Source organism: Lolium perenne, chromosome 3 (assembly GCF_019359855.2).
Source record: "Lolium perenne isolate Kyuss_39 chromosome 3, Kyuss_2.0, whole genome shotgun sequence".
NCBI classification, from domain to species: domain Eukaryota; kingdom Viridiplantae; phylum Streptophyta; class Magnoliopsida; order Poales; family Poaceae; genus Lolium; species Lolium perenne.
This window is the reverse complement of record NC_067246.2, coordinates 87,551,869-87,568,140: the sequence shown is the minus strand read 5'-3', so window position 1 is coordinate 87,568,140 and position 16,272 is coordinate 87,551,869.

The following is a 16,272-nucleotide window of genomic DNA, read 5'->3' as shown; positions in this document are numbered from 1 at the left end:
CCTGTAAGAATCAGAAGGGTTACTCTTCCTCAAGAGAAGTTCACCTGCACCTGCTTTGGCACGGTTTCATGCCAAGCTATAATTATTGGACCAAGCATGGAGAAAGGAGAAAGAGGGGTTAGAATGGAAAAAGATGAAGAAGGGGATGATATCATCGATGACAACTATCCTGATCAATGCGGTGATACTTTCATGGAGGATGCTGAAGGCGGGGAAGGTGAAGGGGAAGGTGAAGAAGAGGCACGCGATGAGCCCGCTGATGATCTTAGTCGGACCATTGTTGATGCACGGAGAGGCTGCGAAACTGAAAAGGAGAGAAAGAATTTGCATCACATGTTAGAGGATCACAAAAAGTCGCACTACTAGGAAAAGGCCTAGCCATAAGATGGGTGGTAGTGGCGCACCAGGAAGGTAGTGCGCCACTACTACTTAGCAGTGGCGCACCAGAAAGTGGTGGGCCACTGTTAAAAATGTAGTAGTAGCGCACCTCTTCTGTCGTGCGCCATTACTAAAGTGGAGCCTGAGCCCAGGTTCCTTACCCAACCTAGTAGTGGCACACTGCCCTGAGGTGCGCCACTGCTATCTTGACTCCCTATGGCGCACTGCATAGTGGTGCGCCACTGCTAGGAGGTGGTCAGGGAAACTTTACAGATGGGAGCCTTACCAATGGCGCACTGCTGTGGTGCGCCACTACTAGCTATGGCGCACCACTCTGAAGGTGCGCCACTACTAATTTGGGTATGAGTTGATGGTGGTGGTACCAGGTGAGCAGTGGCGCACCACGAAGCAATGCGCCATTGCTATGTGACCTTAGCAGTGGCGCACGGCTACGTGGTGCGCCACTGCTAACCTGGGACCATTTCCTGCTTTTCCCACTCCACTCACATGTGCCACCCACTTTCCCCAAACACGCTTCCACTACCACCTCCCACCAAATCTGGATCTGGTCGTGTTGCTCCTCCTCCCCACCTCATTTTGACCTCTTCATTCACCCAAATTAAGTGGTAAACTTAATTTTCTTCGTAGGTAAGTAAGGGTGAAACTTTCTATAGCTCAATACCTACTCAATCTCAACTTTTTTCGTCATCCAACACTCTCGGTCTCGCCGTATCGGTAACTTTGTTGGTTTTATGCTTTGTGTGTGACCGGTTACGATCGTCTTGCACACGTACGTGTGTGTGCATATATGTTATGCGAAAGCTCCGCATGTGTTGTGCCTGCGCGAAGTGCATATGTGTGTTGTATGCGAAACCTCCACATGCATGTGTTGTATATGCGAAGCCTCCACACATGTGTTGCATGTTTTTGTTTGCAGGGATTAGAAATGCGATGGAGTTGCCAATATTTTGCCGAAACGTTGATTCATTTCTGTTTCGGTGAATAATGGGCATACTACGCATATACATATGTCCTATTTTTAGGGAAGGTCATGCATAAATTTTCTTTTGGCATGGTCCGCATGATGAGTGAAGGCGTTGTGGCTAGGTTTTTGAAAGCCGCGACGGCCGAGATGATTAAAAATAACCAAAAGGAGATAAGATGTCCGTGTCGAAGATGCAAGCTGACAAGCCTTATGGACCCTAAAGCCGATATGGTGCGGGACCACCTTCTCATGCGTGGTTTCATGGATGGCTATCGGTGGGAAGGCGACGAAGATGATTATGAATTTGTCCGTGGGATTTCAACAAGAAATAAGGAAGGAGGTGAGCACCATGTAGAAGATCCCGGACATGATCAGGATGTAGAAGATCCCGGAGATGATCATGATCACAATGTAGGAGATCCTGGACCTGATGATGAGGAAGATCAAGATGGAGGTCATCATGATGATCATGAAGATGAAGACGATGGACCATCGTCGATGGACTGGGTGCAGGACCCTTATCTTCAAGAGCTGCTTCTCAAGCAGACGAGTAACGCAAGAGCTGCCGCCCGAGAGAAAGCCAAGATGGATCAACTGGAGGTAGACGCGGTTACTCCATTGTATGAAGGATGCAGGCCGGCGGATACCCGCCTGAAAGTAACGCTCATGGCTCTGGAGATGAAGGGAAAGCACAAAATGACGGACACATCCTTCAACGACAACATGTCATTCTAGCACGAACGTCTTTCCAAAGGTAACACATGTCCGACTAGTATCGAGGAGGCCAAGAAAATCGTGTGTCCTCTGGATTTACCGCATGTGAAATACCATGTGTGCTTGAATGATTGCATCATTTATCGGAACGAGCACGCGGAGTCTACCATATGTCCGGAGTGCGGCGTCAGTCAGTACAAGAAGGGGAAGAAAGCTCCTCGGAAGGTGGTGTGGTACTTTACGATCACTCCTCGTCTGCAGCGGTATTTCGCGGATCATAAGCAAGCAAAGCTAATGCGCTGGCACGCGGAGATGAGGAAGGGAGAAGATGACGCAGATGATCCGGACAAAAAGAAAAAGGACAGGATGTTGAGACACCCTTCGGATGCTAGCCAGTGGAATGCGTTGTACCTCGAGTACCCAGAATTTGGGGATGATCGTAGGAACATAAGGCTGGGCGCGAGCACCGATGGAGTCAATCCGTTTGGCAGCCAGAGCAGCACGCATAGCACCTGGCCTGTGTTTGTGTGGATGTACAACCTCCCCCTGGTTGTGCATGAAGAGGAAGTACATTCAAATGAGTATGCTAATTGAAGGGCCGAAACAACCAGGGAACGACATCAATCTGTATATGGGGCTTCTGAAAGAGGAGCTAGCCACGCTATGAGACACGCCTGCCAATACGTGGGACGCCGCCGCGGAAGAATATTTCCCTATGAGAGCCGCACTGCTCACGACGGTGCACGACTTTCTAGGTTACGGATATGTCGCGGGGCAGGTGGTCCATGGATTCAATGCATGCGTCAGGTGCATGGACGACACAACGTACCGCCAGCTAGATAGAGATCTCGGGTCCTCGAAAACGGTGTTCATGGGACATCGAAGGTGGCTTCACGAGGACGACCCATGGAGGAAACGCAAGGATCTGTTCGATGGTCAAGATGAACCACGAAGACGGCCACGTACGAGAAGCGGCGAGCAAATAGACGAGCTATTGAAAAATTGGAAAGAGTGCCCACCGCCGGGAAAGAAGCGAACGGCGCCGGAGCCGCTGCTTAAGGTATGGAAGACGAGGTCTGTTTTCTGGGACTTGTCATACTGGAAGATCCTCCGTGTGCCTCACAGCCTTGATGTCATGCACATCACGAAGAACGTGTGCGAGAGTCTGCTTGGTACCCTCCTCAACATGCCAGAGAAGACCAAAGATGGGCCGAAAGCAAGGTACGACTTGCAATCAATTGGGATCAGGGAGGAGCTTCACGCGGGACCCCCTAATGGTGATGATGATGATGATGATGATGACGATGACGATGACGATGATGAGGCGGAGGACACGCAAAGTCATCGCAAGGGCAAAAAGGCCAAAAAGATCGAATATTACTGCCCCCCGCGTGCTTCACCCTAAGTCAGAAGGAGATCGAGCAGTTTTTTGACTGTCTCCTAGGAGTAAAACTTCCTTACGGTTACGCGGGAAAGATAAGCAGGTACCTAGACAAAGCGAAGCAGAGGTTCAGCGGGATGAAGTCTCACGACTGTCACGTGCTGATGACGCAGATACTTCCGGTTGCAATCCGTGGGATCATGGACGCGCACGTCCGTGAAACGCTTTTTGGCCTATGCAACTTTTTCGATGTCATCTCTCGGAAGTCTGTTGGCGTGAGGAAACTTAGAAGGCTACAGGAAGAGATCCTGGTGATACTGTGCGAGCTTGAGATGTACTTCCCGCCCGCATTCTTCGACGTTATGGTGCATCTGCTGGTACATATCGTGGAGGATATCATCCAACTGGGGCCGACGTTCCTGCACAGCATGATGCCGTTCGAAAGGATGAATGGTGTCATCAAAGGGTACGTTCGCAACAGGGTACGTCCAGACGGAAGCATAGCCAAGGGTTTTCCGACCGAAGAGTGCATCTCCTTCTGCACGAGTTATCTAGAAATCGAGAATCCCGTCGGTCTGCCCGTAAACAGGCACCTCAGGAAGCTCGCTGGATGGGGTCACCGCGGGGGTAGCCGCGAAATGCATGTCGACTTCAAGGGTCGAATCGCCGACTTTGAAAGAGCAAACCTAGTCGCGCTACAACACATAGACGTGGTCGATCCTTGGGTGGTAGAGCACAAAACCTTCATCGCTACGACGTACAATGATCAGGGCCAACAGAGGACGAACAGAGATATAATCAAAGAGCACAACTCAACCTTCACACGGTGGTTCAAGGACAAGATGCTGACGTGCCCTATAGACGAGGATTCTTCTGCGGAAGAAAAACTCATCTTCGCCTTGTCACAGGGCGCCGAACACATCCTGATGACATTTCAGGCGTACGATATCAACGGCTACACATTCTACACCGAGGAAAAGGACATGAAGAGCGATTATCAGAACTCCGGGGTAACGATGGAGTCCTAAACCGGTGACATCAAGCAGAGATACTACGGAAAGATCGAGGAGATCTGGGAGCTGAGCTACACCAGAGAGAATGTGCCGATGTTCCCTGTCAGGTGGGCCAAGAACGTCGTAAAAGAAGACCGACATTTCACCACCATGGTTATACCCGAAGCCAAATCCAAGACAGCGGGCGCAAAGGTCACCGCGAAATATGAGCCATGGGTACTAGCTTCCCAAGTGGACCAATGCTTCTTCATTACCGACCCGCAAAAGCCCAGCCGTGTTGTCGTGAGGAGAGGCAAAAGGAGCATCATCGGAATGGATGGAGCCGCCAACGAGCTAGACTTTGACCAGTACGGCGATCCGAAGATGGAAGATGACGACGACGATGATGAAGAACCATACACAACAAGAAGAAGCAGGACCACCCTACCTAAAGGCCATCCATTCAAGAGAAGAAGTCTAGGAGTTCCGGGGCTAAATTATTCAACCGCGAGAAAGAAGGGCAAGAATATTGTGAAAAGATAATTATGTATCATTTTCTTGTATGAATAATGGATGTCATATTGTTAATCTATACATTGTACCAATCAAAATAGACATATAATTTATATTTTTGGATATTTTCTAGATTCTATAGTATTTTAAATATTCTACATAATTATAATTATTTATGCATTTTATTTTGGTGTATTGTGCTATTTATTATAGTGTTAAATCATTTTAGAAAAAAGTTAAAAAAATTAAAGCCGCCAGGGTTCGAACCTGGCCGGCCAGGGTAAACCAAACAGGGGACAGATAGCTAGCCATTGTGGTACAGTGCGGATCTTGTCAACAGTACGAGCCAAATTGTTTTTTTGGGGGGGGGGGGGTCGGGGACTTAGCCAAATCCCTTGTCCCGACCATCTTCTTCTCCCCATTCCCCACCGGCGCCTCGATCTCGATCTCACCGGCTCCCCCTCTTCGACGCCACCACCCACCGGCGACGCCCTCTCCGACGCCACCTCCCACCGGCGACACCCTCTCCGACGCCACCTGCCACCGGCAGCCACCCCTCCCTCGATTCACCTCGGACCCCGGCGACGCGCGCAGACCCCTGCGACCACAGGTACCCCTCGATTCACCTCCCCGCCGGCGGCCTCCTCCCCCCTCGAGCCCCACCCGCCTCACGGTCTCTCCCCCAAGCAGATCCTCTCAAGCTCGCCGCGGTGCAGGAGCAGCACGTCGGCGACCTCGTCTGCGACCTAGTCGGCGTCCTTGTCTGCGACCTCCTCGCCGCCTTCCTCGTCTGCGACCTCCTCTTCTGCGACCTCGTCGCCGCGGAGCAGGTTCCTCGTCGCCGCCTTCCTCGTCTGCTCCAAGACCACCGGCCGCCCCCGCCATGCACTGAACCACGCCGACACCGCTCGACGGCCTGCTCCAACCCCAATCTCGCAGGTGAATCCCGCTCAAACCGCTCAAAGGCTAGCATCTAGTGCAAATGACATTCTGATGATCTGACAAATGTGCACCTGTGTTGTCAAGATGCTTGCAGTGATAGTTTCAAATGACATTCTGTTGGATAGTAAACTAGTCTATGCACCTTATGCAAACCAAATGAGGAATTTTGATTTCACAAAAGGTGGTTCTCCTTCTGCTGAGAGCAAATGTAGTTCTTTGTAGTTCATTGGAGTTCATAGGAATGCTCTCTGCAATTTTGATTTCACAAAATGAGTTCATAGGAATGCCCTCTGTAATTTTGACAATGAATATGAATATGTTTATGCTATGTCTCTGGTTATATGCATATCATAAAGGCAGCAGCATTTCCATTGATCTTGGACTCTTGGTAGTGTAGCAAGAAAGGAAGGGGGATATCATGGAAAATATCATGGAAAATCTGTTAGTGTAGTGCACATTTATTTTGTTGCAAATGTTCAGTTTCGTCAGATAAACCTGCTGTTTTAGATGCTTGCCCTTGCAATAGTTTTTTTTCTTGCTTGCGTGATGATGTTGTTCAACCATGTTGTTGCTTGCTTGCGGATGTTGTTCCGGTTCCTAGATGTTGCTTAGGTGCTGCTACTGTTAGGTTGTTGTTTAGTAACTCACAATTGTTGCTGCTGCTTAGGAGCAGTAGTAAAATATCTAGTGAAATTTGAACATCCTGAACTGCAAGTGTTGTTGCTTAAAATTGATTTAGTAACTCACAAGTGAAATTTGAACACCTTGAACAGGTTAATGTTATTCAGATATACTGTATCATGTTAATGTTGTTTAAAAGACATTTCTGAGTTTTCATCTTACTTGGTGTTGTTAGGTTGCTGCTGTTAGGTGCTGCTGCTGTTAGGCTACATATCCTCTATTTTTTAGAACAAATGCATTGTAAAATCATTCATTTTGTTCTAGAGCCCATTGGCAAACCTTCAAAATGCCAAGTGGTTTGTGATCATGATGAATGTATAGAGCCCATTTTGTTATAGGTGCTGCTGCTAGATGTAGTTTTTTTATTTCTGCCATAGTAGTAGCAACAGAATCAAGCTATTCCATCATGAAGTAGCTAGCAGTAGCAAATAAATCAAAAATAACACCATTGGCATGGGCTGCTTGGATTATTCAGTAGAATCATTTAGATGAAAAGCTTACTGACTTTTTTATTTCTGCCATCATAGTAGCAACTGTAGCTCTTTTATTTTCAGAGTTCAAAGCTTACTGACTTTTTATTTTAAACATTTGCAAGGCTGAGAAGCAGCTTGGAGCAGCAGCTGGAGAAGCAGCTTGGAGAAGACAGGAGGTTTTCAAACAATCTGCATAGCTTCTTTTTTTGAGGTGAGGTGCTGTGGATGCATGGTGCTAGCTGCTGCTGCTTGCTTGCTGCTGCTTGCTTGCTGTTGATGCATGCTGCTAGCTGCTGCTAGCTTCTGCTTGCTTGCTGTTGATGCATGCTGCTGCTTGCTCTGGATCTGGTGTTGCTGCTGCTTGCTTGCTGTTGGTGCTCAGCTGGTGTATATAGTGTCATATTCTTGTGCATGTGCCATGGTGCTTAGCTGGTGTATATGAGGAACAATTGTACATGTACCATGGTGCTCAGCTGGTGTATATGGTGACATATTCTTGTGCAAGGATCGACTGAGTTGCCCATTATCGCCGAAATGTTGATTCATTTCTGTTTCGGTGAAAATGGGGCACTCATATGTCCATAAATTAGCATAGGTCATGCCCAATTTTTCCGTGGAATTTTGCGCTAACTTTATGCATTTTTCCTACTTAGTTCTAACATGGCCGACAACGATGAGGCCGGCGGCAGTGGCAGCAAGCCGTTCTGGATGATAACTGATGAAGTGGAGATGATGGAGTCACAACCTCGCCGCGACGACGGCGAGGATGATGGCACCGATCCAGAATACCGAGCGGATGATGCCGCCGAGGATGCATCCACTGAAGATGGTGCCGCCGAGGATGACACCACGGATGTCGGCGAACACATGGACGGCGATGAACACACGGACGGCGGCGAGCCAAGGAAGCAACGGAGGGAGCGTCGCCCGAATGTGCTCAGCACCGTGAAGTAGGCATTCACCGAAGTGGACGGCAGTGGGCATCCAACGACGCCCCCTGAACTAGTCAAAGGGAACTCGGCCCAACTCGGGTGCATCCTCCAGAGCACGGTCTCGATCAACACCGAGAACCTCAGGCATCCTGACCGAGCGAATTTGCGCTCCCTCCTCTTCACGAAGTTGCACGAACGATACGAGTTCCCGGTGGGCTGCTCAGAAAAACGTCTCATGCGGAACAAAGTGCACAATGCCGCCCTCACGAAGATGAGCACCGCCCTCGCTAGTTGGAGGAACCGAGTGAAGAAAATGATTAATAATTGTGAGATTTACGAGAAGATCAAGGAGTCAAATCCTTCGATCACCGAGAAAGACTACGCTGATTTCAAGATCAAGTGCGAGAGCGAGTCAACGTCGGATTCTAGACAGTGGGGGAAGGACATGCGAAAACTGAACTTAGGCACCCACAAACTTGGTCCTGGCGGGTTTAGGGCGGCGCAACCGAAATGGGACGCCCAGGATAAGGAGCGTGTGAGGAACGGCCTCGAACCCCTCTTCTCACAATACAAAAACAAGCAAACCAGGCAGTTCCTCCTGGCCCGGTACCGTGTTGACCCGAAAACAAAGGAGCTCACCACCAATCCGGAGGTGAAGGAGTTTGAGGCTCTTCTGGTAAGGAGTGCACCCGCTTAATTAGCTCCTTTATGGTTGCATTCGAATTGATGAATCCAAATTACTAAGTGGTTCATGCATGTTCCTCCCGTAGGCTAAGGAGGAAGCTGCTAATAAGGAAGGCAAAAAGGAAGCTGAAATCAGTAGCGGCGCGGGGTCCAGGAGCTCCTCGCAGTGTGCCCCTTGGGACAACCCTTTAAATAGGGCGTTAAATGCCCACAAGAAGAGGGATCCATTGAGTAAGCCGACGTCGGCTGGTCGTGTGGTCGGCGAAGGATGCTCTATGAAATGGTCGGATTACTACAAGTCGGGGAAAAAGGAGAAAAAGGCCACCATCGATGAGAAGGAGGTCGCACATCTCAAGGCACAAGTTGCGCAGATCCCGACATTGGTCGAGGAGCAAGTGCGACAACAAGTGCAACATATCGTGGAGACCCGACAGAGGACGCAACGGCAGCAAGTGGAAGACCAAGTGGGCAACATGCTTAGCTCTATCATCACTACCTTGGTTGCCAGTCTGGACGCGTGGTATAGGGGAGGAAAAAAGGGGCCTCCCCCGGTTCCCAGTTTCACGAGCAGCAACTCACACAACGTGGAGCCATCGGTGAGTCCGCAGGCGGCAACAATGGTGTCTCCGGCGGCGCAAACCTTGGTGGCTCCGGCGGTGCCAACATTGGTGGCTCCCGCGGCGCCAACCTTGGTGTCTCCCGTGGCGCCATTACTTCAGCTCAATGCACCCGTCGCTGCGGATAATACGCCGCCCGGCACCGCGCCAACAAGCGGCCACTCCATCAGTGGCACGCCCGCCGCCGGCGGTGCCTCGACCTTAGCCGAGCTGGACGCCATCACGGTAACCAACCCTCGTCTCCGATGACTTCCATATCCTTGCCTTTGACTAGCTAGCCATCCCTAACGCCCTACATGTTTTCCGCAGGGTGCCGCCGCCGACGTCCCATGCACTCTCCTGCATTTTCTGAACGGCGAGTTGATCGATGTTGCCAAGGCCAAAATCGTTCAACCGAGCAACCGCCAGTTACACAGTGTACCCATGGCACCCGACGTGTATAGGATTCAACTGGTTCGGGTGCTTAGTGGCTATGACGAAGTGGTACCTCCCTTTCAACCCCATGGTGCCGACGAAGATGAGGTCCTTAGGGCATCTCCAGCGGCGCGACGCATTTCGGACGTCCGAAATGTCCGTTTGCGTCGCGCGGCGGACGCGAGACTGACCGTTTTTGTCCGCGCGTCCGTTTGCACCTTGGGGTGGCTCCAGCGGCGCGACGCATTTCCGCGTTTGCATGAAATATGAAGTTTCGAAACAACAAAATAATATTCAACGAAGTCATAGTTATTACATTTAAATTTTAAAAAGTCTGCATGCAAATAAGATAGTACTCCTCTAGGCATGATCTGCATGGCCAACCAATGTCCACTGATGCTCAATCAGATCCGTTTGCAGCTGTTTGGAGACGTTCTTGTCAGTGACTTATACATTCCTATGTAGATAGTCCTGCCAAGATGAAGCTCCAGGAAGTGGCGCAACCAGCTCACCTTGGAAATCCCATTGGTTCTCATTGCGGCCATCTGGACGCTCGTTCTCAACGATCATGTTGTGCATGATCACGCAGCATGTCATCACCTCATGCATTGTCTTCAGCGACCATGTTCTTGCCGGGTGACGGACAATTGCCCACCGAGCTTGGAGCACACCAAACCCGCGCTCCACATCTTTCCTGCAAGCCTCTTGCATCTTCGTAAACCTTCTCATCTTCTCGGAGTTTGGATTACGGACAGTCTTCACCAATGTGGCCCAGTCAGGGTAGATGCCATCAGCAAGATAATATGGCTTGTCATATGCATTTCCATTGATCTCATAGCTCTCCCGGGGAGCTTTGCATTGCATGAGCCAGTTGAAAACCGGTGATCGGTGCAACACATTGATGTCATTGTTGGAACCGGCCATGCCAAAGAATGAATGTCAAATCCATAAATCTTGAGATATGACAGCTTCAAGAATGACAGTTCTTCCTTCCTCATGCCCGCTATACGCACCCTGCCATACAAATGGACAGTTTTTCCACTGCCAGTGCATGCAATCTATGCTGCCAATCATTCCTGGGAAGCCTCTAGACTCGTTGATAGACAGGAGGCGCCTTGTATCCTCAAGAGTTGGCTCCCTACAGTAATACTCTCCGAACACGGCAAACACAGCTCGACAAAACCTGTACATGGCCTCAAGACAGGTGCTCTCACCCATTCGAAGATACTCATCGAATATATCCGCAGACATTCCATATGAGAGCATGCGAATAGCCGCAGAGCATTTTTGGTAGGAGGTGAAGCCTAACGCACTTGTTGCATCGCGCCTACATTGAAAGTAGGGGTCGTAGTTTCTGACGCCCCGTAGAATGACCAAGAAGTGGTCCCTTGACATCCTGTATCGGCGCCGGAAATATTTTTCCAGGAAGATCGGATTGGTGAGGTGGAAGTAGTCCTTGTGGAGGCGGGCCTGCCCTTCCACTCTGTTGCGCGGCAGGTTTTTGGAGCGCCCCTTCACAGAGCCCCGGTGCTGCGGCCCCGGGTTAGAGGTGAACTCGTGGATCATGGAGGCCGCATTAGTTGCCAATGTCTGTGTCGACTCATCGGACTCCTCATCGGAAGAGGAGTCAACGACCTCCGCGCGGAACTTGTCCAACATCTGCCACATGTCCATCTGCGTGGGTACAAACTGCGGATCAATGGCCACGCACAATAGCGCCGGAAACATGAGTAGAAACCTACCGGCGCAATTGACCGAACAGGTCGTGGGCGGCGCGGAAGGGCGGCGCAACCGGGAGCATTTCGCCCGAAAACAGCCGGCAGGTACGCGGAGGAGCACGCTCCTGCTCTCCCGCGCGGCAAGAACGGAGCCGACGCCGACTACTGCGGCGCTACGGGGGTACGGCGGCGCTAGGGGTGGGGGTGGTGCCGTCGCACTAGGGCAGGAACGAAGGGGGAACAAGAAGCAAATCGAAGCGGTCGATTTTGCTGTCCCTGACATGCGGGACCGGGTAAGAAATGGAGGACGCTCGGAGCGTCCGCCGAGCGTCCGCCGCGTCGCAAACCTGGTGCATATTTGGGCCAGGTTTGCGTCGCGGCGGACGGCCCGGTCACTTTGCGTCGCCCCGCTGGAACAGGCCCCAGACGCATTTCCGGTCACGGCGGACGAAAACGGTCGCTCAGCGACCGTTTGCGTCGCGCCGCTGGAGATGCCCTTACCCTCCACCAATGCTTCAATTGGTCCATGGTTTGGCCAAAGAGCCAGATTCGTTTGGGGGCGAGGGACACCACCCCACAGACAGCACCCCAAGCCGTGCCGGCGCCAAGCCATGGCAAGACCACCACAACGGTGCCGCCATCAGCCGATGAGCACATGCATATGGCACAGAATCCTCACGATGGTCCGGACGAGGACAGTACGTTTGCCAACCTTGACGCCAACTTCGATTTTGCGATGGACTATGATCTCATTGGCCAACCCTCTCAAGCTGCCGCCGAGGGGAAAACCTATTGCAACAAGAGGCACCTATTCTGTTCTCAGGAGACGCCTCCAGCTGCCGATTTCACCGACACTCAGCCGATAGCCGAGGTGAGAAGTGTTATAAGTCCTAACACACTGAAGAAGGCTTGCGAAGAGGAGAATGCAGTCCCAATAAATACGAAGCCGAAGGGACGGAAAAGAAAGAAGAAGGATGACAAGTCTGCCAGCCATCCCGCACCGATCCGTGCTCAGGACGGGCCACCAGTGCCCAAGGATATCAAGTCGAGGGTGCATGTGTCGGACCAGCCGATGCTAATTAAAAGATTGTACGATGCTGCACCCGGTCCTATGCGATCTCTGGTGGACGGTGTTTGGCATATGGAGGAGCGGCGTCTCCAGGAGAAAGATAATGGATACCCGGTGTATGTGGCCAAGGTGCCCTCGGGCCATGGCTTTGTCGATAGTGGCTTCGCCCAGAAGATCTTCTTGCGGTATGATGACATCTTCACCATGTTGAACAGTTATCCGCTGCACTACATCTTCGTTCGCCTATACTCGATCAGTAAGGCGATGCGGATCATTAGAGACAAGACCCCGGGCATCGCGATAGCCGACCCCTTCTACATGTGTGCCATCCACTTGGCCAGCGCCGGTGACCGGAAAGTGGCGTCTGAGTACCTCAAAGGCTTCTTTCTAGCGAACCAGAAGAAGTACAACCTCCTCCTGCTTGTATTTCCCGAGTAAGTCATCCCCTCACCGGTCTTAACATGTGATTTTTTTAGATTTCTATTGTCCTGTTCTTAAACATTATGTGTTCTATACGCAGAGACAATACCTGCACACTCATCTCCATAACCCCGAAATATTTCATGGCCACATACTTTGATGCGGAGAGTAAGTCAAGCACGGACTACATGAATGTCAAGGTTGTACTTGATGATGCTCTCAATGGCTACGTCAAAGCTAAAGGCATCATGGAGAGGCCAAATCGTAGGTACGGGAAGCACGTGTTCAAGCACATAACAAATTTCCCTTGCGTCAAGAAGCCACCTTCTAGTAAGAAGGATGCCTACTACGCCCTACACCACATGGAGGCGTTCATACGGGACCAGTAGCAGCTTACGCTGCCTGAGCATCTCAGAGAATGGGGCAATGGCTTGTCGCGGATCCGGGACGACGGCATCAAGCAAGAGTTCTTTCGCATCCAAGTAGAGTTTTTTGAAATCATCTTTCAAGATGTCATTAGAAGTGCGGGGGAGTTCTATGCCGGCTATCAGCCGTCAAACAGTGACATAGACACAATGCTCCAAATGCAGGGTCACGACTATCGCTCATGGATGTGCTTGAAGAAAAGCAGCGGTTTTATCCACGCTCCGTCGTCCCTTTAGCCAAGTCTTGATGTGCGAGCCTAGTTATGTAGTTGTGAACTAAAGACGAGCTTGTGTTGTAATAAACTTTATCCAACACTTTACTTGCATGTCTGTTTAATTAGTTTCGATGGTTGTTGAACTTATATGTAATCGATGCTATTAATTACTAGTTCGGCTATGTTTGTTTCATTTTTTTGTTTTGCATATGCTATTTAGTTGATACCACTTGGCTCTTTCTTCCATTTTAGTGCCGATGATTAGAATGTTCGGTCAACTGTACACTCCGGGGTGACGCTAGTGAGCCTGGTGTGATAGCACAAATATCAATCTCTTGTGCATCCTACCTGGCCTTGCTGACGCCATCCCGGAATGTTCATATTTGTTTCGACCAACAATGTATGAGGCCCTCGTCATTCCATTTTCTTTGGTTTTTCAGAATGCCGATGATTAAAATGTTTGGTCAGCTATATACTTGGAGGAGGGGCCAGTGAACCTGGTGCGATGACACAAATATCAATCTCTTGTGCATCCTACTTGGTTTCGCTTACCCCTTCTCTAAATGTTAATATTTGTTTCGACCAACAAAATATGAGGCATTCCATTTAGTTCATACTAGCTACTTGTCTCTTATTTGAGTTGGCACTTATTAATTGCATTGGCCTTTCTTCCATTTTAGTGCCGATGATTAGAATGTTCGGTCAACTGTACACTCCGGGGTGACGCCAGCGAGCCTGGTGTGATGGCACAAATATCAATCTCTTGTGCATTCTACCTGGCCTCGCTGACGCCATCCCGGAATGTTCATATTTGTTTCGACCAACAATGTATGAGGCCCTCGTCATTCCATTTGCTTTGGTTTTTCAGAATGCCGATGATTAGAATGTTTGGTCAACTGTACACTCCGGGGTGACGCCAGTGAGCCTGGTGCGATGACACAAATATCAATCTGTTGTGCATCCTACCTGGCCTCGCTGACGCCATCCCGGAATGTTCATATTTGTTTCGACCAACAATGTATGAGGCATGCCTTTTAGTTCATACTACTTGGATCGTTTTGAGTTTGCTCTTATTCGTTGCAAACATCTATGAGCGTGCACTAATGTTTCTTTGGCTTGTTCATGTATGTGCAGATATGACGTGGTATGTGATGTCTACGCACACTCCTTTTCCTGTAGAAAGTGTTGGGCCTCCAAGAGCAGAGGTTTGTAGAATAGCAGCAAGTTTCCCTTAAGTGGATCACCCAAGGTTTATCGAACTCAGGGAGGAAGAGGTCAAAGATATCCCGCTCAAGCAACCCTGCGATCACAATGCAAGAAGTCTCTTGTGTCCCCAACACACCCAATACACTTGTCAGATGTATAGGTGCACTAGTTCGGCGAAGAGATAGTGAGATGCAAATGATATGGATGAATATGAGTGGCAATAGCAATCTGAATAAAATATGGCAGCGAGTAAACATGCAACGGAACAGTGAACAAACGGAGATTCGATGTTTGGAAACAAGGCCTAGGGATCCTACTTTCACTAGTGGACACTCTCAACATTGATCACATAATAAAATCACTCTATACTCTCTTGTTGGATGATGAACACCACTAATTGTGTAGGGCTACGAGAGCACCTCAATGCCGGAGTTAACAAGCTCCACAACATTCGATATTCATATTTAAATAACCTTAGAGTGCATGATAGATCAACACAATTATACCAAGTACTAACATAGCATGCACACTATTACCATCTAGCTATGAAAGGAGGAATAAATCACATCAATACCATCATAGTAATAGTTAACTTCATAATCTACAAGAGATCACAATCATAGCATATACCAAGTACTTCACGATGCACACACTGTCAACATTACATCATGGAGGAGGAATAGACTACTTTAATAACATCACTAGAGTAGCACATATATGAATAGTGATACAAAACTCATATGAATATCAATCATGTAAGGCAGCTCATGAGATCATTGTATTGAAGTACATAGGAGAGAGATTAACCACATAGCTACCGGTACAGCCCTTAGCCTCGATGGAGAACTACTCCCTCCTCATGGGAGACAGCAGCGGTGATGAAGATGGCGGTGGTGTCGATGGAGATGCCTTCCGGGGGCACTTCCCCGTCCCGGCGGCGTGCCGGAACAGAGACTTATGTCCCCCAGATCTTGGCTTCGCGATGGCGGCGGCTCTGGAAGGTTTCTCGTACCGTGGCTTATTCGTCTCGAAGTTTTAGGTCAGGGGGCTTCTTATAGGCGAAAAGGCGGAGTCGTAAGGGTTACGGAGGCGCCACACAATAGGGGGGCGCGCCCCCCTCCTGGGCCGCGCCGCCCACACGTGTGGGCCCCCTGTGGCCCTCCTCTGGTCCCACTCGGGTGTTCTGGAAGCTTCATGGAATTATAAGATGCTGGGCGTTGATTTCGTCCAATTCCGAGAATATTACCTTACTAGGATTTCTGAAACCAAAAACAACAGAAAACAGGAACTGGCACTTCAGCATCTCGTCAATAGGTTAGTTCCGGAAAACGCATAAAAATGATATAAAGTGTGAACAAAACATGTAGGTATTGTCATAAAACAAGCACGGAACATCAGAAATTATAGATACGTTGGAGACGTATCAGCATCCCCAAGCTTAGTTCCTACTCGTCCTCGAGTAGGTAAACGATAACAAAGATAATTTCGGAAGTGACATGCTACCAACATAATG